The sequence below is a fragment of the Macrotis lagotis genome, chromosome X (genome assembly GCF_037893015.1).
Source record: "Macrotis lagotis isolate mMagLag1 chromosome X, bilby.v1.9.chrom.fasta, whole genome shotgun sequence".
Taxonomy (NCBI): Eukaryota; Metazoa; Chordata; class Mammalia; order Peramelemorphia; family Peramelidae; genus Macrotis; species Macrotis lagotis.
Window position 1 is genome coordinate 537,954,574 of NC_133666.1, and position 23,796 is coordinate 537,978,369.

The following is a 23,796-nucleotide window of genomic DNA, read 5'->3' on the forward strand; positions in this document are numbered from 1 at the left end:
AAATCATCAAATCATCATCACATAGAAAAAAGGAGTGACACCTTTGTGATGGTGCTATTTTTTCAGAATAATTCTTCCTTGTCCTAAGCAAAATCAAAACTTAGAATTAGCAATGAGACAATCTTCATTATTTCTATGGCGATTTTTAATGTTCTAAGTATGAATTCATGGAATTTCTGTTCATTATGACATAGTGTTACCATTTTATAATTTAATCCAAAATCTAATTATGATTCATAGGAGATCATTAAAATATATATTAGCTTAATAAACTTAACTAGCTTATCTCCTGCTGGACCAAATTTAATAGAAAAATCTTTGCATCTCTGCAGAGCCTTTCAGTCTTTACTTTGGGCATTCAGTAGTTTTGAATGTAGGTTATTATTATTTATATGTCACAAAGACCAGGGACTAGGTCAAGAAGTTTCCCTAGTGGGAGCTTGAAAATTAACTGGACAAGTGGTGCCCAGCAGACACCATCATCAGAGGAGTTAAGTGTGCTGGAGGTAGAAGGCTTAATGGAAGAATGTTTACAGTTAGGTATTTTCCCCCTTGAAATTGGGAAGGAAAACTAAGGCTTTCTCATTATTTTGTATCATTATATTTATATCCTAAATGTTGTAAAAGAAATAAAATATTTGTAAAAATCAACAATGGAAGAAATCTTAATCAGGAAAGTGGAGAGAATAAGCAGGCATAAAAGTATACTTTAGGAACAATATGGAAAGTGGGAGGTTATTCGCTTTTGATAAGAGAATAAAAATTACATTACTTTTTTCAGACATTGGAGATAGAGTACAAATCAATATATTTTTATTAAGCACTGATGATGTCCCTTGTACTTACCTTCTTGCTCTCTGGAAACATACGCTATTCTATTTGGAACCAAAATATATAGCAAGTCTGTTTTTAACTGAGGTTCATTTCCATAGAATTCTATATCAGAACTAAAAATTACTTCATAGGCCTTGTAGTCCAGCATACATGAACAATATCCTTGTTATAAAATCCAAGATAATTGATGATATAGCTTCCACTAGAAAACCATCAGTAATTGGGAACATGCTACCTCTCCTAGTAGCGCATTTTACATTTGAATGACTGAAAGAATTGGGGAAAGTTTCTTTTCCTCTTATATTGAGCTAGAATTTGTCTTTCTGCCTTTTTTATCCATTTATTTAAATTTTGTTTTCCATACCAAGCAGAACGAGTCGAATCCTTCACTTATTAAAACAGTTTAAGCCCATGATCATGTAGCTCTTAAGGTATTTCTATCAGATAAACAACTTTAGTTTCTTCCACCAGTCTTCCTTTTAGTTTCATTCTCCATCTTAGCTGCCCTTTTGAGGACCTTATAGTTATACTTCCTAAAATGTGATCCTACACAAAATAAATGCAATAATTATAACAGAAAGCATATTTATAGTGTAGTATAAAGCCTGAAAAATGCTTTACAAGTATTAGCTAATTTTATTCTTTCAACAGCCCTGTGAAATAGGTACTTTTATTGTTATATCATAGATGAGGAAACTGAGATAGACATAGATTGATGAATTGTCCCAAATCACAAGCTGGTAAGTTCCTGAGGCTGAATTTGAACTCACTTCTCCCTGACTTCAGGTCCAGTACTCTACTGCATCACTAATTTATTCTATGATACACATGGCTTGAATGGAGCATTATATTTTGGGCTATCAGCTTCTCATAATTGGACTATTCTTTTAGGACAATTAAAGGTCATATTAGTTTTTGTAGATACCAGTTTACACTATTGATTCATAATGAGCTTGTAATCCACCAAAAATCATGTGACAGTAGTTACCCAGACTTACCATATTTTCATTATCCTGTAATTTAGTTAGTTTTTGAACTCATGATCCACTTCACATTTATAAATTATATAATTTTACTAAAATTGTTCCAGTATCTTAGCCTTTAAAAAAATTGTTGTATCTCCATCCTGTCGTCATTCCACCAAGTTTCACATCATCTGAAATTTTGATTAGTATAGCATCTCTGTTTTTGATCAAACTATTAATTACTAATATTAAAGTAGATTGGATTAAAGATATCTATTGCATTTTGGTAGACACCTTCATATTGGTTGTCATTAATTGCCATTTTGGGAGTCCAATTCAAAATTATATATTTCTAACTATGAAAATCTGTGCAGATTTTTACATGGTATAAAAAAGTTAATTTTTCTACTCGTTGCAAGGAAATTCCCTTTTAAGTTTCAGTGAACCACGAAAACTTAAAATCTATGGTCATCCTTAGCCAGTTCAATCTCCACAAGGAACTGGCTTATGTTCTTGGGCTGATCACACTGTAAATGAATTTCTTCTTCAATTCTGGATGCTCATTTATAGTACTACTGCTTGAATGCTTCCAACTAGTTTCTTTTATCATAGTCATCAGCAATCCCCTAAACAGTAGTGAATATCCTCTAGTTGTTTCTCTGTTGAATTCTTATATGACTAACAGGAACCTTTACTTGCATAAGCAAAGTGACTGAAAGAGTGGATATTCTGCATAGGGGACATTCAATAGAATTCCTTTTTCTTGGTGGAAATGGCCTGCCAAAAGTGGTGGTAGGGAGAGGGTGAGTAGGGGTAATAAGCCTTATGAAGCTAAATGTCTCAAAGTGGGAGGCTCAGTGACTGGGCATATATAATCTATTTTACCTATTCCTCTCCATTTTACTTCTAAAACCTTCTGGATCAGACTCTGGAAGTATGGCTGAAAATGGCATCATGGTACTCTTGAGAAGATTATGCTTTGTGGCTTTTATCTCTGAGTATTATAATCATTTTTGGCTTTGCCTCTTGGAATGCACAATGCCTTGAACCTGAAAGAGTCATATACATACACACACACACACACACACACACACACACACACACACACATTGATGCTGCTCATAATTTATTTGTGTGATTTTATTATGCCTCAGAAATCCATTATAGGTTTTGTATTGTTTAGCCGCAAATTATTCTTAGTTTTCATACTGTTTCTTAAATTTGCTTGCTTATCATCCCTCTTACTTAGCTCACATTAAAGTGGCTACTATGGAAAATATACCTATTCCCAACACATTCCCTAACTTGCAAAACTGTGAGGAGGCATGTAATTTATGCTGTTTTAGGTGAACCATATACTATAGATCATCATTATTATTTTAAATTTGATAATAAAATTTAATAATTTTGAACCTAAAGTGGAGATGAGTCTTGGAATCTTTTTGGTTATTAGAATTAAGTAATTAGAATTAACCAACTAGGACTAATTCATTGTTGTAATTCATGGGGAAAGCATGTTTGGGGAGCTGTACTTTATTTATTTATTTGTTGTTTATTTATTTGACAATAGTGAATATCATTTTTCACAAACATCCTATTATAATTTCTCATTTTGTTATAGTGTATAGTTGATTGCTCATAGAACATGGGATGAACATTACCTTTTGCTCTTTTGTTGAGGATTGAAGATAGGGATAGATCGCTGGAGTTTTCATTAGAGAACTGGAGTTCAAATATTAGTCCTCCTACATGCTACCCACATGACCTTGGACACATCTCTCTGGACCATAGTTTCTTCATTTAGAATATAAAAATTTTGAATTATAAAACACTTCTCACACAAATTAAATCAGATTTAAATAACTGGGCAAGCATCAACTACTCATGGATAAGCAGAGCTAATATAATAAAAATGACAATTCAACCAAAACTTAACTACCTGTTTAGTGCCCTAATAATCAAAATTCCAAAAAATTACTTTAATGAGTTAGAAAAAAGTTGTAAGTAAATTCATATGGAGAAATAAAAAGTCAAGAATTTCCAGGGATTTAATGAAAAAAGTGCAAAAGAAGGGGGCTTAGCCCTACCTGATCAAAAATTATAATATAAAGATCAGTCCTCAAAACTATCTGGTATTGGCTAAGAAATAGAGTCATGGATCAGTGGAATGGACTAGGTACAATAGCATGAAACGATTATAGTAATCTGTTTGATAAACCCAAATAGTCCAGCTATTGGGATAAAAACTCTATCTTTGATAAAAACTACTGGGAAAATTGGAAGTTAGTATGGAAGAAACTTAGATTAGACCAACACCTCACATCCTATTCCAAGAAAAGATCCAAATGGATACAGAATTTAGACATAAAAAAACAATACTATAAGCAAATTAGAAGATCAAGGACTAGTTTACCTGTCAGATCTATGGAAAGGGGAACAGTTTGTGACTAAGGAAGAGATGGAGAAAATCACTAGAAACAAACTAGGTGATTTCGATTACATTAAATTAAAAAGCTTTTGCACAGACAAAACCACTGTAACCAAGATCAAAAGAAATGTGATAAACTGGGAAACAATCTTTACAACTAATGTTTCTGACAAAGGACTCATTTATAAAATATACAGAGAACTGAGTCATATTTTTAAAATAAAAAGCCATTCCCCAATTGACAAATGGTCAAAGGATATGCAAAGGCAATTTACAGATGAGGAGATCAAAGCAATCCAGAGCCATATGAAAAATTGCTCTAAATCATTACTTATTAGAGAAATGCAAATTAAAGCTTCTCTGAGGTACCACCTCATATCTCTCAAACTGGTCAATATGACCATAAAGGATAATGATCATTGTTGGAAGGGTTGTGGGAAATCTGGGACACTATTACATTGTTGGTGGAGTTGTGAACTCATCCAACCTTTATGGAGAGAAATTTGGAACTATGCCCAAAGGGCAACAAAAATGGGCATACCCTTTGATCCGACAATACCACTACTGGGCCTATACCCCGAAGGAATGATGAAAAAGGGTAAAAACATCACTTGTAGAAAAATATTCATAGCAGCCTTTTTGTGTGGTGGCAAAGATTTGGAAATTGAGTGAATGTCCATCAGTTAAGAATGGGTTAACTATCTGGGCAATATATATGTCATGGAACACTATTGTTCTATTAGAAACCAGGAGGGATGGGAATTCATGGAGGCCTGGAGGGATTTGCATGAATTGATGCTGAGTGAGATGAGCAGAACCAGAAAAACACTGTACATCGTAACAGTAACTTGGGGGTGATGATCAACCTTGATGGACATGCTTATTTCATCAGTGCAATAATCAGGGACAATTTGGGGCTGTCTGCAATGGAAAATACCATCTGTATCCAGATAAAGAAACATGGAGTTTGAACGAAGTTCATGGACTATATTCCCTTTAATTTAGGAAAAAAAAACCTGCTATCTTATTGTCTGATCTTGTTATCTCTTATACTTTGTTTCTTTTTAAGGATATGATCTCTCATCACACTTAATTTGGATCAATTTGCAACATGGAAACAATGTAAAGACCGACAAATTACTTTCTATGGGGGAGGTGGGGGGAAGGAAGTGAGATTGGGGAAAAAATTGTAAAACTCAAAAAAACAAATAAAATCTTTAATTAAAAAAAGAAGATATAAGTTTTGAACTAGATGACATCTAAGGTTTAATAGCTATCTCTATTTGATCACAGTATTTCTTGAAGGAAACAGGGCAAATAACATTGTTTGCCCAAACATATGACAGAACACCGAGCTTCTATTTATGTCTCTGAAATGAAGGTGACCCTAGCTTTGTTAGGGATATGCCAACAGAGTACAATTTTTAAAATTTTACATGTATGGAAATGCATAATTATGAACAATGTGAGTTAGGAGAGACGGATCCTTAGAAAGGTGGTTACCAACATTTGGCCTCAATATTTAATCAAGACTATAGGAAGGCTTTGATAGCAAAGCTGGAATTAGAACTGAAGACTTCACAGTTCTTGTATGAAAATCTTTTTTTGATTAAAATGGCCAAAAAAATCCCTACTTTTAAAATTTACAAAGTATTTTCTTAACAATAATCTTGTGAAATATATAGTACAAAAGTAATTGTCCACATTTTGTAGACAAGGAAACCAATCTTCAGAGAAGTAAAGTGATTTATAAAAGTCAGAAAGTAAGTGGTGAGGCAAGGAATCAAACTCAGCTATCCTGACTTCCTTGTGATTCACTTTCCATAGTTATGTGTGGCCTAAGATAAAAATGCCTAGATGTAGTTTTGAATATTTATAGTCTATGTTCCTGTTTCTATTAATCTTTTAAGTATAGCAAATGGATCTGTGGAGAAAGGATTAGGCTCCTGATCCTTATACTGCTTCATCTATACCTAATTTTATGGCTAGTAAATCAGAGACTTGGATTTCTTCCACATGTAAGGTAAATTTAAGACATATAATTTTTTTTGGTTTAAAAGATAAAAAATATTTAAATCTCTAAGCATTTAGGAAGGAAAAACCAAGGAAAAACCCAGATATGCTTAAATCTATTCTGTGCTGTTACTAAGTGAAAACCAACCAAATACCAACCAAATAATCGTAGACTATTTCTTATCCCTCCTGAATCTTATTAATATTGTTTGCATACAAATACAGTGCATCTAATTCATTTATTTGAAAAGTATAAATAAGCATACTAAATCTTTCTTCTCACCATTCTCACCTTTTATTGAATACGAAGTGGAAAGTAATTATGCTAGGCACTGGGTGTGCAAAGAAACACATGATAAAGACTTACAAATTAGTTGAGATGGCACACAATTTAAAAATGAAATTCAATAGTATCATATATTTTTTTAAAGAAAGTTTATTTATTTTGAATTTTACCATTTTCCCCCATTCTTACTCCCCCCCCCCCACAGAAGGCATTCTGTTAGTGTTTACATTGGTTCCATGTTATACATTGATCTCAGTGGAATGTGATGAAAGAGAAATTATATCCTTAAGGAAGAAAAATAAAGTATGAGATAGTAAGATTACATAATAATATAATGCTTTTTTTTTCTAATTTGACAGTAATAGTCTTTGGTCTTTGTTCAAAGTCCATAATTCTTTCTCTGGATACAGATGGTATTCTCCATTGCAGATAGCTCATAATTGTTCCTGCTTGTTGCACTGAAGGGATGAGCAAGTCCATCAGGGTTGATCATCACCCCCATGTTGCTGTTAGGGTGTACAATGTTTTTCTGGTTCTTCTCATCTCACTCGTTCAGGCAGTTCATTCTAGGCTTCCCTAAATTCCCATCCCTCCTGGTTTCTAATAGAACAATAGTGTTCCATGACATACATATATCAAAGTTTGTTAAGCCATTCCCCAATTGATGGACATTCACTTAATGTCCAATTTTTTTGCCACCACAAACAGGGCTGCTATAAATATTCTTGTACAAGTGATGTTTTTACCCTTTTTTATGGTATCTTCAGGGAATAGACCCAGTAGTGGTATTGCTTGGTCAAGGGGTATGCCCCTTGGGCATAATCCCAAATTGCTCTCCAGAAAGACTGAATGAGTTCACAGTTCCACCAACAATGTATTAGTGTCCCAGATTTCCCGCATCCCTTCCAACTTTGATCATTGTCCTTTCTGGTCATATTGGGAAGTCTGAGAGGTGTGAGGTGGTACCTCAGAGATGGTTTAATTTGTATTACTCTAATAAGTAATGATTTGGATCAATTTTTCATATGACTATGGATTGCTTTGATTTCCTCATCTGTAAATTGCTTTTGCATATCCTTTGACCATTTGTCAATTGGGGAATGGCTTTTTTTTTAAAAATTTGACTCAGTTCTCTGTATATTTTACAAATGAGTCCTTCATCAGAAATACTAGTTGTAAAAATTGTTTCCCAATTTAGTACATTTCTTTTTATCTTGGTTACAGTGGTTTTGTTTATGCAAAAGTTTTAAATTTAATGTAGTCAAAATTATCTAGTTTGTTTTCAATGATGTTCTCTATCTCTTCCTTGGTCACAAACTGTTTCCCTTTCCATAGATCTGACAGGTAAACTACTCCTTGATCTTCTAGTTTGTTTATAATATTGTTTTATATGTCTAAATCCTGTATCCATTTGGATCTTATCTTGGTATAGGGTTTGAGGTGGTAGTCTAATTTAAGTTTTTTCTATACTACCTTCCAATTTTCCCAACAGTTTTTATTGAAGAGAGAATTTTTATCCCAATAGCTAGACACTTTGGGTTTATCAAACAGCGGATTACTATAATCATTTCTTCCTAGTCTATTCCACTGATCCATGACTCTATTTCTTAGCCAATATCAGACAGTTTTGAAGACTGATGCTTTATAATATAATTTTAGACCTGGTAAGGCTAATCCACCTTCTTTTGCACTTTTTTTCATTGAATCCCTGGAAATTCTTGACTTTTTATTTCTCCATATGAATTTACTTACAACTTTTTCTAACTCATTAAAGTAATCTTTTTGGAATTTTGATCGGTAGGGCACTAAACAAGTAGTTTAGTTTTGGTAGAACTGTCATTTTTATTATATTAGCTCTGCCTATCCATGAACAGTTGATATTTGCCCAGGTATTTAAATCTGATTTTATTTGTTTTTTTATTTTATTTTATTTTACTTTTTAGTTTTTTTGCAAGGCAAATGGGGTTAAGTGGCTTGCCCAAGGCCACACAGCTAGGTAATTATCAAATGTCTGAGACCAGATTTGAACCCAGGTACTCCTTACTCCAGGGCTGATGCTTTATCCACTATGCCACCTAGCCGGCCCATCTGATTTTATTTGTAAGAGAAGAGTTTTGCAATTGTTTTCAAAAGGTTTTTGAGTCTCCCTTGGCAGGTAGACTCCCAGGTATTTTATTTTGTCTGAGGTTACTTTGAATGGGAATTCTCTTTCTAGCTTCTGCTGTATCTTACTAGTCATATATAGAAATATTGAGGATTTATGAAGGTTTATTTTATATCTTGCTACTTTGCTAAAGTTGCTAATTATTTTTAGTAGATTTTTAGGTGACTTTTGAGATTCTCTAGGTATACAATCATGTCATCTTCAAAGAGCGAGAGTTTTGTCTCCTCCTTCCCTATTCTAATTTCTTCAATTTCTTTTTCTTCTCTTATTGCTGAGGCTAACATTTCTATTATGATATTGAATAGTAGTGGTGATAATGGGCATCCTTGTTTCACCCCTAATTTTATTGGGAATGCCTCTAGCCTATCCCTGTTGCATCTAATGCTTGTTGATGGTTTCAGATAGATACTGCTTATTATTCTAAGGAACAAAGCATTTATTCCTACAGTCTCTAGCGTTTTTAGTAGGAATGGGTGCTGTATTTTATCAGAAGCTTTTTCAACATCTATTGATATGATCATATGATTTCTGATAGGTATGTTATTGATATAATTAATTATACTAACACTTTTCCTAATATTGAACCAACCCTGAATTCCTGGGATAAATCCTACTTGATCATGATGTATTATCCTAGTGATAATTTGTAATTGTTTTGCTAAGGTTTTATTTAAGATTTTTGCATCTATATTCATCAAGGAAATAGGTCTATAATTTTCTTTCTCTGTTTTAATTCTTCCTAATTCAAGTATCAGCACCATATTGGTGTCATAGAAAGAATTAGGCAGAGTTCAATCTTCACCTATTTTTCCAAAGAGTTTATATAGAATTGGAAAAATTGTTCCTTAAATGTTCGGTAGAATTCATTTGTGAATCCATCTGGCCCTGGAGATTTTTTCTTAGGGAGTTTAATAATGGCTTGTTGAATTTCTTTTTCTGAGATAGGGTTATTTAAGTTTTTAATTTCCTCTTTATTTAATCTGGGCAACTTATATTTTTGTAAATATTCATCCATTTCACTTAGATTGCCACATTTATTGGCATAGAGTTGGGCAAAATAATTCCAAATTATTATTTTAATTTCTTCTTCATTGGTGGTGAGTTCACTTTTTTCTTTTATGATACTAGTAGTTTGCTGTTCTTCTTTCTTTTTTTTAATCAAATTGACCAGAGGTCTATCAATTTTATCGACTTTTTCATAAAACCAGCTCTTGGTTTTATTTATTAGTTCAATACTTTTCTTGCTTTCGATTTTATCAATTTTTCCTTTAAAGTTTTAGAATTTCTATAGGAATTTAATTGTGGGTCTTTAATTTGTTCCTTCTCTAATTTTTTTAGTTGTATATTTAGTTCATTGATTTCTTCTTTCTCTAATTTATTCATGCAATCATTTAAAGATATAATATATTCCCTAACAGCTGACTTGAGTGTATCCCATAGGTTTTGGTATGTTGTATCATTATTGTCATTATTTAGGATGAAATAATTCTTTCTATAATTTGTTGCTTGACCCACTTATTCTTTAAAATGAGGTTATTTAGTTTCCAATTAGTTCTAGGTCTATATCTCCCTGGCCCAGTATTGCTTATGATTTTTATTGCATTATGATCTGAGAAAGGTGAATTCACTATTTCTACCTTTCTGCAATTGATCATTAGGTTTTTATGACCTAGTACATGGTCAATTTTTGTTTAAGTGAAGATCATATAATCTTAAGAGTTAGATAATACTTCAGGGGTCATTGATTCGAACTCCCTCTCCTTACCTGCCATGCAACACTCCATCTATATAATAACAGTCATTTTATAAGGTCATAATAATGTTTAAATTCAGTTTACAGGCATACATCTTTTGTGCCTAATTGAAATCTAAGCTCTCATTAGAAATCAATTAAGCAAAATCTTTTTTAGCAGCCTTAGGAAAGCCCACTTGAACTTTCATGTGGCCTGACTAATTCTGATTATTCTTGATTTCTTAGAATTTAGGTTTCTTGTTTCATTCTGTTATTTATTTTTTTTAATAAAAGTTGACCCAGGAATGAATGAATAGAAAAGTGTTTTCTAAGGGCTTACAATATGTGAAGGGAAGGATAAGATTACTAAATGAGGATATGTGCCATTTCTTTTCCAACATGAGATCTAACACTGGACCTGGTATTAATCTAGCAATTACTTCAAAAGACCACATAAACCATGATTTTTCATTTTCAGCCACATCAATGCATGCATGTAACCTCTTATGAAGTTCTGTTTCCTTTCTTCACTAATGATCATACTTTTATGTATATTGGAAATTAGGCTTCCATTAGCATGTAATGCCTATTCTTATTTATTGTATTTAAATTGTTCAGATATTCTACTGACTTCTTTTACTCCAGGCTGTCAACTTTGCCTGTTCTTTAGGTGGTGAATTTTCCATCTTCTTTCACAAATCTGAGTTATCTTTGCTGCTTTCTCTTGGTTATTGATAGCATTTGCAGCTTGGGAAGAAAATCTCCTTTTAACTTTTAATTTCTTGTCCTTGTGAAGGAAAGATTTCATTACCTGTTGCTGTATTTCAGTTAAATGAGTAATCCATGAAATCACTCTCTACACAATTTCTTTTGATTGTTTCCTTAAAGATATTTTTCCTTGAGTAGTCAGAAAACTCCTTGGAAGATGAAGAATGAGAGGGTGCTTGCTCATCAAAGGAGGAAAGTGCTTTGCTAAACATATAAGATGCTTTATGAATGAAAATAATTATTGTTATCACACAAAATTGATTGTACCTCTCTTCATTCTTTAATGTCTTCACAATAGAGGGGGAAAGACCACCTGGCTCACTTATGAATATGGACAGATTAGATCAAATGACATCATGCTACCCTTTTTTGTTTAGTAAGAAAATCTGTCATGAATAATCCCATATTATTTGTTCCAAGTTGCTGTATGTAGTAAAGTGGTTGATAAATACACATACACATACATACATATGATAGATGTGTATATATATATATATATATATATATATATACATATACATATACTTTTATAGGAATTACATGGCATGAGATTGAGAAGAAAGTGATTTCATATTTCAGATAGTTTGTATCCTCAGGTTACTTAAACTTAAAGATTTTTAAAAAATCATTCAAGTTTGACTTCTCACATTAAACTTTTAGCATTACAAATCAAATTCACTAATTCTAATTTCTACAAAATGGAGGAGACAGTTTTATTTTACCACCTATTGCTTTGAAATTCACATAATTTATTCCAAATTTTTTAAATGTAAATTCAGGGCTAATATAATGAAGTGTTATGAGTCCTGGATTAAATCTCAGGTTAATTGTCACAAAATGTGTTTTGTCACATTCATTTGAATTCATTTCCATCTTGATTTACATATAGCCTGATCTCTTTCTCTTTTGGCTATTCTACCTTCTGTTCTTTCATTTATAAATTATTGTTCAGTTTTGAAAAATTATTTAATGCAGATACCAGGAAGAACTATGTTAGTGTATCTCTGATGCTTTACACAGTAATTTCAGTGTGAGTACTTTTATATTTTCTTATGTCTTAGAAGTTATTCCTGCAGTATTTATCCAGGATGATTTTGCCTTCTGCTTTGGTAGGGGGTTTTGTTGTGTGTGTTGACAAGTCAAATGTTTTCCAGCATCAAAGTTCCTGCAGAGCTAAATGCTTTGCCAGAATTAAAAAGTCTGGGAGGAATAACAAGGCTCATCAGGGTGTTAGCCTGATGCATGAAGGACCCACAGGAAATAAAATTGCACTAAAGGGAAAAAAATTGAGAGTGGGAGCAATTAAGAAGGACTGTGCTGGTGCCCATGTGGGACAATTAGCTTGTATGGGACATCAGCAATTTCTCTGACTTGTTTGGCAAGTAGATAGCAATTGGAAAAAAAAAACCAAATAAAAGAAGTGTTCTTTTTATCTTGTAAAAATCCTAGGTGCTTTTTAATTAAAAGAAAGGCTTGTATTTAGATAATTAGATTTCTTTTGTTCCATGAAATAATTAATTATTTTCCTTGGGTCCTCTTCGGAAAAAATAAATACTATAAAACCAATCTTTGTGATCTTAAAAATTTTCTATTTCTTCTCTTATCTTTCCTGCCAACCCTTGAAAAAAAAGATCCTTAAATCCTGAAATGATTTTTAAATATCTAGTTCACCTTTTGGGTTAAGCTCTTGAATCCAAAGTTCAATATTAGAATGTACACTCCTAAAGGACAACAACTTAATGGTTTTTATGCCATCTGTCATAATATGGGTCCATAAAATACTAATTATCATTATGATTGATCTTTTACCATTGAAAAGTACTTGTATTAATGACCCATGTTTGATACGATATTAGGCTCTGTACAAGATGAATTAATAATTACTAACATCTGGGAGCTTATATTCTGTTGTGATGGTGAATTAAATTTCAATTAGTTTATCTCCTTTATTTTTTATGATAGTTATAAAAACACACAGTATTTTATGATTTTCTAAGTACTTTACGCCCAAATGGCTTGTGTGGTAAGAATTGTGAAGGGCTGAAAGGACCTTAGAAATCATATGGTCCAAATAGACTCATATTTGAGTCTCTTTCTGAAAAATGAAGAAACTGAGGACCATAAAAATTAAGTTCCATGTCCATTGCTATACATTTGTGCCAGGATTGAAATTTCACTATGTCTTGTGACTTAAATTCTTTTTTTTCCCATAAATATTCCTGTACTCCAAGAACTACCTTATATTCCATCATCTCCAATAATTTCTGTCTCTGAAGCCATGTAACTTCATTTTTTTTTTTTTTTTTGTGGCTTGCCCAAGGCCACACAGCTAGGTAATTATTAAGTGTCTGAGGCTGGAATTGAACTCAGGTACTCCTGACTCCAGGGGTGGTGCTCTATCCACTGCGCCACCTAGCTGCCCCTCATGTAACTTCATTCTTCAATAATCTGAATGATATGCATATATTTGCGGCATATTCATTACTTTAAAATTATTTAATATCTTTATCTCTTTTTTTTTCCACTGAACTTGTAAGTTAATTGAAGAAATAACCATGGTTTCAATAGACATCTTTGGCATATATTTCCTTGGGAGAGAATAATTATCCTCTATGCTGCCTTGCAAATTTTTGACCTGCCTACATTTGTATTCCAGTAACATAGCCTTTGAGAACTTTTGTACTATATATAGGCATCATAGTAATGATTTGAAGGAGGTGAATAAATAATATTGACAAGTAATGCACAAATATTCAGTTCAGTTACAGTTAGCACACATTCATTGAGTATATGGGTAGCACTGTGGTTGGCAAAGATTTATGCATATTCACAGCAGATATTTTATCCATTTCTAGCACTTTACTATCATTTGGTCCACCACAAGATGTCAATCTTGTTAGATGATTTGAAGATGCCAGTAAATCTATCTCTATAGATTAAATTTTGATATACTTCTAGCAGATTGCTCTGTTCAAAAATTTGACAATATGAAAGCAACTAGTATAAGGGAAATATAAAAGGCAGCATACATTTCCTTAATGCTTTACATATATTGTTATATTTGGTACAACCAAACGAGACAGGAAGTAAAGTCTCCATTTGATAAATTAAATGAGTGATGTTTGGGGGCAAGGACTTGCCTAAAGCCATATATAGCTATTAAGTGGGAGAAACAGGTCTTGGACTTCTGTTCTTCTGACTCTCATGATACTGTAAGTAAGGCTGATATAGGTGAGATTGATTTTTGGTCACTCTGCTTTGTTTTTTATTTCATTAAATCTTTCATATTAAAAATTTCACTATCTAAGCAAATAGAAGATAGATTCCAATTACATATTCAGGAGTCAAACTTAGAGGCATGCAGATATTCAAACCATTTGTGTGGCTGTGGCACAAAAGTACATAGTAAATGTGTGAGGATAGAAGTTCTAGAATTGTGCTTTCATCAGTCTATCAACAAACATTTATTTACTTACTGTATATCAGACACCATGCTAAGTGCTGGGAATTCAGAGAAAGGCAAAATATCCTTTCCTGATGTCAAGAACTCCCATTCCAAAAGAGGGGATCACATATAAACAGCTGTACAAACAAGACATCTCAAGGATAAAGTAGAGGTAATCTCAGAGCAAAGGAACTAGCATTAAAGGGGACCAGAATAGACTTCTTGTAGAAGATTTTTTTTTTTCTGTTGGGCTTAGAAAGAAGCCAGGAAAACCTGGAGATGAGGAGAGAGAGAATTCTAGATATGAGTGACAGCTATGAAAATTTATGCATTTGAGATATGGCATGAATTGTATGAGGAACTGCAGAGAGGCTAGTATTACTGGGCAATAAATTACACTGAAGGGAGTAAAGACAAAAAAGTTGTTAACTCCCTTTTTGGGGATCCTCTCCACTCATCTCATTCTTTGATTTTTTTTGAGATAATACTAGATCTTGCAAGTTTGTTTCAGGATACTGTGGTATTTATAGAAATGTCTGGGAGAAATAATTTCAAAGTAATTGATCATCTTATTAATAATGCCTGCATATTTATTAATAAAAGGATGATCACTGGGCTATCTGTCTTTTAGACCAAAGACTACAATGGTATTAGGCTCATGGCTTACATGTCCTTTTGAAAAAAAGGTGTACCTGAGGGTAGCAATCAACCTCTAATTGGTTAACAGTAAGAGAATGAGAGGTTAAAGCTACTCAAATGAACTTTGATTATATCAATCACTTCCAAGTGAACCCCAATCTATTAAAATCTATTCAAAGCATTCCTTTGAGCACAATGATTTCCCCACTTGGATGGGGTCTGAATAAGAAAGTCCAATCTTATTATTAGTGACATCCTCTAAGAGACTACACTTTTGAAATCAGGACTTAGAAAAAAGTGGGGAACACCAAATTATTGGTTAATTATTGGTTAATAATATTTTTTTCAACATAAATTTAAGAATCAGCCTTGGAATCAGAAAGACCTTTGGTTCATGTCTGCCTCTGATATTTACAAGTTTTGTTATCCTGAGCAAGTCACTTGACTCTCACTGCCCTCCAGAAACTCTTGAAGAATATAATATGCATCAAGTTAATAATATTCTATGGTTTGCCTTATGACAATCTAATTTTAATTCAGACTGTGGTTTTGTTCTTAATATTTAGATGAAGAGATTAAAATAATAGATTGAAAATAAAAGTAAAGTATTTCAAGAGGGCTTACATCATCCTATTCTCTGATTTTTTTAAAGAGATAAACTACTAGATCTTGTCAGTTTGTTTCAGGACACTAATTTAAGGAATAAACATGAGCTACAAACTGTTTTTACAGAAGACTAATTGAAACTGCAGAGCAGATAAATGATACTGGAAGAATAGCTCAGATAATTGACACTCAAAATAATTGTTCAAGGAATAATTTGGGCTTGAAGAAGAACAAGGATTAATTGTTGAGTAAAGGACATCTAACTAACATCTAGGAACTTTGCCTTGCACTTATATGTAATTTTTTTTTGAACCACTCATGCCAGAAGGAAACCTACAAAACTCTGGGCACAGTCAATTCTATTCTGAGAACTTATAATTGCCTTTTCTCTCTCAAAGCACTTTTAAAAATGTTTACCTTCCACTTTGTAATATCTGCTTTTATATCTCTTACAAGAAAACATACAATTTGGATGGCATGGAACTAAGATAGATAAAAAGATATTTTTAACCTTTAACTGGAAATGACATTATCTTTGCTTTTCATTATTAATATGAATTTTTGCTACTTGCAGAGATTTTCACAGAATCACAGACTCCTAGTTGGAAGGGGCCTTAAGAAACCCATTCTGGAGTAATCCATGTCTAAAGAAGAGTCTATAACATACCTGATGAGATCATCAACCTTCAGGAATGGGGACTTCACTACCACTCATAACATATCATTTTATTGCTCCACTAAAATATACATAAAAAATTTCATCATTTTTTTCTTTCTACTCTCAGGAAAATAATTATTTCCTACTGGAATATCTACGTATACAAAAAATTTTTGTACTTATCATTTTTGCATTTCAGTGGCATGTATATTGGCTTTGTGAATTTTTCTTGGAATGCAAATAGAATAAATGTTATTATTGACTGACAAAATATTTCTGAACCTATTTAATTCATATCAGTTTTGAAAGATATAGAATTGAAAGGATAATGATTTTTGGATAAATTCTTTTTGGTGATTAAAAAAGACACTAAAGGGGGAAAGACACTAAAGGAGGAAGGTTGAAGAAAGAGGGAACATAGGTCCAGGGTTGTTGAAAAGAGAGGGCAATTAAATCCAGTGCCTATATTGTCCTGATGGAAGGAGTTTGATAATGAGTGCCTCCTATTTGTACCTTGGTAACTTAGATCCTGAAGATTTGGCTGAGATAACAAATTTTCAATGGCTTGTTCAAGTTTCAGATGGCCTGCATTTGCTGTCACCCTTACTGAGAAAGTCTGAAAATTTCTAATTGAATTAGGACTGTAAGTCACCTCAAGCTATGTGATATAGTCACCTTGACTTGTCTGCATAACCCTTTCTCCTTCTGAGAACTGTTGAAGTCTTTACCAAAGAATTTATTTTAAAAAAATAAAGAGACCTCAACAACAACAGAAATTGCCACACTTTTAACATCTTGGTCTCTGGTAATTTATCTAGTAATTGCCAATTAAATTTGGCAGGCTCATTTTGACCTCATAGAGTTGATCTCTAACCAAAAATTGTTTGGTTTTTAAGGCATATGGAAAAATAACATACAACAGTTTACACACACACACACACACACACATATACATATCTTTAAAACTATTTTCTTCTCTGTTACATCACACAAATAATTTTTCTATTAAGTTTGTATTAAGTTTTTTCTATTAAGTTCTATTAAGTTTGGTATTATGTATTTAATTTGTTCCTAGTAAAAATAATAATGGTGATTTTCATTCCTGAAATTATTTGACATATGGTAGACTGCTAGGCTATTGAGGAATTCAGTAGTATGTAACATTTGAGAGATCAGAGAATATTTTATATTTTCTGTACATTCTTGGAGCTCAGAACTGAAATAATATTTAATAATAAAATTTAATAGGAACTTAATAAACATTTGTTGAAATAGATTGAGTTGAATGATGACAAAGTTGAAAAATGATAACCCAAAGTTATTCCTTCGCACTGGAATCTGTATTACTTCTCTTTTTTTAAGGTTTTTGCAAGGCAATGGGGTTAAGTGACTTGCCCAAGGCCATACAGCTAAGTAATTATTAAGTATCTGAGGCCAACTTTGAGCTCAGGCACTCCTGACTTCAGGGCCAGTGCTCTATCCACTGCACCACCTAGCCACCCCCTGAATTGCTTCTTAAACAGTCTATATTGTTAAGAGTCAATCATAATAAAGGCTTTGTATTAGGTTTTTAGGGATACAAAGAAAGAACTAATAACTTAAAAAAAATCTATATTCTGTTGGGGGAGATCCAGGTCAATAGGCATTTATTAAGGCCTGTTATGTTCCAGGCACATGCTGATGCAACATTATTAAAGTTTTGCATCATCAAGAGTCATCAATGATTCTTCTCATTAGAAAGAATGATAACTTGACCAAGGTATGATTATATAAGAAGCAGAGTTTATATGAGAGCTTTGAAGGAGAGAGAGAGAGAGAGAGAGAGAGAGAGAGAGAGAGAGAGAGAGAGAGAGAGAGAGACCTTCTTGTTTTGAGAGAGGACATGTGCTTTATGACTTTCTGCCATGGGAAGAAATCTGAAGAGAGAGAGAATGGACTTTGCACGCACATATATACATATATATATATATATATATATATATATATATATATATATACATATACATATATATATATACACATATATACATATATATATGTATATATATATACATATATATATATATATATATATGGGAAACTCATCTTCTCAACATGCCTCTGATATTCAGCTTTCTTTATAGAAACTTTGGGGGATTTCCTCTTGTGGGAAATGAAAGATTGAGCTGAGATGTTTCTTCTCATGAGAAAATTCATTTATTCTCTGTATTGTCTGAAGAATTCTAGCCTTGAAACTTTCTCTGATTTTTGTTTGCTATTTGTAGACTAAATCTGTTTATTAGCCATTCACTTCTCATGATGTGTGTGTTTTTTTAGTAGCTGTCTTTTGGTGGAAAGGAACAGATATTTTCATTATAAACTAAACCTTTTCCCTTTTTATGGTTTTGTGGCCAGGAGAACAATCTGAACCTAAGAAAATATCATATCATTTTGAATAGCAATATTTATGATGAGAGCTTTATACAATTCTAGTCTGACACCTCTCTTTGAGCAGAGTGACCAGCTTTGTTATCTTCCTCTAGGAAAGAATTCACATCTGCCTTGGTAATTATGATGAGATTCCACAGATGTATATTTTACTAATCTATGAGATGCTTTTAGACAGCTCATGAGGATAAAGACTACATACATTATGCCTAAATTTTCTGTTGGATAAACTAAATATGGAGAAAAAATGTGATGAAACTTAAAGCATATATTTACCCTTGCCTAAAACATGTAAAAAGAACATGTAATGATAACAATTCGTAGCCTATTTCACATGAATGTTTCCTCTTAGTTTTAGAATTTTAGTATCTTAAGATGAGTATCACATATCAAATACCATTTTACACTTTGATTTCTATTAACTTCATGTTATTAGGAACTCATAGCTCCTTATTTATGCAAATACACTAATCAGAAAGCACATTTTTGTTAGTCAGATTTGGATTCAAGAATTGAATTAACAATTTAACTCTCTTCCTTGCACTCATGAATAACAAGCAGATTTAATCATACAGTAAGTTTGAATTCCTATCTACTTTAATTAATGAGTTAAAATGTTTTGTTAATGCAACCGCATATCTTATACTTCTCAGGAAAATAGGACTCTAAAAATATTCCCCAAATATTATTGGGTAATTTTTTTGTCTGGGGCTTACTTACATTTAAAGGTATTGACTTTGAATTATAAAGAATTATTAACTACCTAACTTAGGAGAAGTTATTTCACTTGTCTGAATATCATTTTCCTTACCTTTAAGTTGACAATTCAGTAGGATCATAGAGAACAACTAGGAAAGACCATTAGATTGAGTATCAGGAAAACTGAATTTGAATCTTGCCTTTTATATGTTTTAGTTTGCTAGAAAATTATCTTAAATTGTTTGAGGCGCAGTTTTCTCATCTTTAAAATGGGATTAATAAGACTTGTGTTAACTATCTCATGGATTGTTGTGAAGATAATGCTTTATAAATCTTTTAAGCATTGTGTACATTTGAGCTATTGCTATGATTGCCTACCTTAGAGGGTTGTGATGGGGAAATTACTTTGTAAAGTATAAAATGTCACATGAAAATCATACAATGATTATTATATCATTTAAATTATTATAATTATGATAAAAATTTCAATTAAAAGAATCCAATTTTTCTTTTATTAAGTGAATGAGAAGTGTCCAACTTCAAGAAAAGGTAGTCAGCTAGAAGCTAAAGATAATAAGACACTTCTATAAACTTTCTAATGAATGGGATATGGAAAACTTTGTTAAATATAAGAGAAAATCTACTTGTGATGATAAAGTATAATATTTTAATGCTACTATCTTTGTCAGTTTTTAAATAAAAAGTTATATCTGTGAAGGAAGCCATACAAATGATTGTGAATAAAGACATTGATGGGGCTGATTCTACTATCAATACAAGCATACTCTTCTCCCTTGGTATTGTCCCCAAATTGTTAACATATCATACCTAATTATATGTTTTAATTCATCTTCCCAAAGAAATGATTGCCTCCTGTAACATTGTTGTGTCAGATTTAATTTCTTCAAGAAATGAATGAATTGGGGTGGCTAGGTGGCACAGTGGATAGAGCACCAGCCCTGGAGTCAGGAGGACCTGAGTTCAAATGCAGCCTCAGACACTTAATAATTACCTAGCTGTGTGGCCTTGGGCAAGCCACTTAGCCCCATTGCCTCGCAAAAACCTAAACAAACAAACAAACAAAAAAGAGAAATGAATGAATCATGTTAGAAGGGTCAAAATCATGTTCTTCTCCATTTATAGAAAAGAAAGTGAAGCTCAGAAGTTAAGTGAATTGTCCAATGTCATGTAGTAAGTGGCTGTCCATCACTGGGCATTGAAATAGATATCAGATTGGTGATGCTCTAAGGATGACTGGTAAGACAGAAAGTTTTTTGGAGGAATTTTCTTCAGTTTGTTTCCTGAAGCTATCCAGTCCTAAACAATGTTCAGTGAAACAGATTTGCTAACTCCTTAAAAATGAACTCAAAATATTATAGATAGTGAATTAGAACTCTTTTTTATAATTTTACATACAAAAATTACTTAGAAATGGGGAAGAAATTGAAGTGATCGCTCCAAAAGTACAAATATTGCCTTTATTACTTTAAAATTGAATGGTATTTAATTCATTTGCATGCTAACATAAATATTTCATGGGAGAGTTAATTGGAATTGCACCATGTGTTCCAATACCTTTTGTTTGCTTTTGTTTTGGGATTTTTGTGAGGTAATGGGGTTAAGTAACTTGCCCAAGGTCTCATAACTAAGCAAGTGTTAAGTGTCTTGTGGTCATATTTGAACTCAGGTCCTCCTGACTCCAGGGCCGGTGCTCTGTCCAGTTTGCCACCTAGTTGCCCGCCAATATCTTTTTAAGAAGATGAAAATTTGGGCGGCTAGGTGGTGCAGTGGACAGAGCACCGGCCTTGGAGTCAGGAGGACCTGAGTTCAAATCCGACCTCAGACAATAATTACCTAGCTGTGTCCCCTTGGGCAAGCCACTTAACCCCATTTGCCTTGCAAAAAAAAAAGATGAAAAGTTAAAAAATTTTTATTAAGATCTCTATAAGGTATTTTGAATTTTCTCTCTCTCCTCTTTCCTTATCCTCTCAAGCCAAAGGAATAGGAAATACTAATTTAATATTTAGTTTATAAGACCAATTAAATCTCTCTATATGTGAACATGATTTTCTTTTCAGAACAAATCCTGCTATCTTTACTGATAACTGGATTTTAAAATGTACCTTTTTTACATTGCTTTGACTATAAAACATTATAAAGCTTTAAAATAAGAGTATTTTTCTTATCCAACTCTTTCATTTTTTTTGATTAACACAAGACACTGCTTAAAAAACAATCAAACAAGTCTTCACAAAAAATTATATTTCTTAAGAGTAAAGCAGAATTGCCTAATGAAGTAAATGTGATTGAGAAAAATTTTCACTTTCCATTTTTGTTCATCATTAAGAGAAAGGAATCACTGTGCTTAAACTTGAGTAATTTGTACCAAGTTTGTTTTTGTCCTTGTTTGTTCTCTACTTTGCATCATTTTATCCATCAGTAAGTTTTTTTGACTTCTAATTTATTTTTTTTGGACATGGTGTGCCATTATTTTTAATGGAGAGAATAATCTTAGGGTGCAACTCCATACACTGATGTTTCTCCAGTAGTAAGACTTATTTATAGATCTTCCCACATTTTACTTTTATTCGCTTTGTCTAATACATATTTGCTTTCTTACTGCACAAAAATATTCTATTAAATTAATTTTTGCCATAATTTATTCTCAGATTTTCTAAATAAATACCAATTTTTACAAATAAGGAGGATGTAGAAGCTCTTTTTTCCTATGTTGATGTGCTTAATTTCTTTTTTTATTGCTTTATTTTGGAAGTCTAATATTATTTTGGATGTCATAAATAATTAAGTGAAAAAATAAAATACTGAGAAGGCTTTCAGTATTTTTCAAAATTAGAAATAATATTAGCTCTTGGTTTTAGATAAATGAGGGGATTAAGCAAAGGGCTTTTCAATTTTATGTATTTTGTTGTATTTTTAGAAGACAGTGCTGTATTGTTTGAAGACATTTTCTGAATCTCTTGATTATTTTTTTGTAATTAATATGATCAATTTTGTTATTAGTTTTCCCAGTTTTGACCAATCCTTGTATTCCTGGTATTAGTCATAATTAATACTTATTTTAGATATAGTATACTTTGCTAATGTTCAACTTAATAGTTTTACATCACTAATCATTAGGAATATTGATAGCTAATTTCCTTTGCTCTCTTAGTTTGTGTCTCAAGTCCTTCTTATTTCATAGGAAGTTTTTAAAAATAAGATGTTTTCTATTTTGAGAAAATTTGCTGTGACATAGGGATTATTTGCTTTTAGATACTAAAATTTGCTGGCCTAGAGTCGTCTTTTCCCTTTTAGGATTAATCAGTCCAAAAATATTCAAGCTTTTACTATGTGCCAGACACTGTTCCAAGTTCTAGGATACAAAAAAGAAGCAAAGGATAGTCTCTGTCCTCAAGGAGTTTACAATATAATATAACTGAGTTGGCTTAAATTGTTGTTTCTCATACCTATTTAGATTCTCTACTACCTATTCTTCTAATCCCAGAATTTAATAGTGGGACCATATTTTTCATTTTGTTGGTCTCGAATAGCATATGGTAGGATTAATCATAGTGATTTTATCTGATACATTTGTTTTCTTCTGCATTCATTTTCAATTTCTCCTTTACATCAAAAAAATTCTTGCATTTTAGTTTCCCTTGATCTTTAATTTATTGAAATTCGTCAATGATTTATGGATTTCAAGGTCTTATAATTATGAATTTAGAATTGTAATGGACCTGAGAAAGCATTTAGTCAATTACTCTTATATCATAATTGAGAAAATAGAAATTTAGATCTTTTAAGTAACTTGTTTGTATGTTATATAGCTAGTTGGTTGTAGAATGGGGTTTTAATAGTCTTTTCTTTCGAAAACATACTCTTTGGTTTATTTCAGTGATCTTTTCAATTGGGTTTGATTTCTCCTTTGGCAATTAATTTTTCTTCATTTATATATGAAGACATTTTAAGTATCAAGTTTAATTCATTTGAACTCTTAATTTTTTCCTTCTGTTACTATATACATTAGTGACAGAAAATTTCATCTAGGCACTGCTTATATTCTCTCTCCAGGATTTTTATCTCATCATTCTCTTTACAATAAAAATTTATTATTTTCTTGATTTACAGG

The 23,796-nt window shown here is 32.3% G+C and overlaps 1 protein-coding gene and 1 pseudogene across 1 annotated transcript in view; one reads left to right on the top strand and one right to left on the bottom strand.

Moving 5' to 3' along the window:
• CNBD1 (cyclic nucleotide binding domain containing 1) overlaps positions 1–23,796 on the top strand; it is a 568,311-nt gene that overhangs the window by 23,207 nt on the left and 521,308 nt on the right. The window lies entirely within an intron of this gene.
• On the bottom strand, positions 2,255–2,543 carry LOC141496871 (eukaryotic translation initiation factor 1 pseudogene; annotated as a pseudogene).